Source organism: Natator depressus, chromosome 10 (assembly GCF_965152275.1).
Source record: "Natator depressus isolate rNatDep1 chromosome 10, rNatDep2.hap1, whole genome shotgun sequence".
Lineage (NCBI taxonomy): Eukaryota > Metazoa > Chordata > Testudines > Cheloniidae > Natator > Natator depressus.
The window spans coordinates 170,091-170,489 of NC_134243.1; the positions used below are offsets into that span (position 1 = coordinate 170,091).

At 72.9% G+C, this 399-nt stretch overlaps 1 protein-coding gene across 4 annotated transcripts in view; it reads right to left on the minus strand.

Annotated features, from left to right (window-relative positions):
- The window catches only part of UNKL (unk like zinc finger), a 150,001-nt gene that overhangs the window by 149,363 nt on the left and 239 nt on the right, over nucleotides 1-399 (minus strand). The window lies entirely within an intron of this gene.

A 399-nucleotide genomic window follows, 5' to 3' on the forward strand; every position in this document is an offset into this window, starting at 1 on the left:
GGGGCTGTGGAAGCATTGGGGGGTGCTGGGGGTGACTTGGAGGGTGGGGAGGCCTGTAGGGCGGTGTTTCAGGAACATTAGAGGGCTGTACGGTGGGTTAGGGGCGCCCGGGCACTGTTTCGGGGACGGCGAGGCCGCCGGGCGAGTTACGGGCACTCGGGCCGGGTTCCGGGGCCGCCGGGCGAGTTAGGGGCTCTCGGGCCGCGCTCCGGCGCCGGACGGCAGCAGGCTCTCACAGCCCCTTCCCGGCCGCCGCCGCCCGAGACCCGCTGCCGAAGCAAGAGGCCGCTGGACCCAGGCCGGGTGCGAAACCAAGTCCGTCACCGGAGGGCCTAGAACCCCGCCCGGCGCTGGGCCAGGGCGAGGGCGGGAAGGGTGGCTCCAGGGCCTGATACCTAC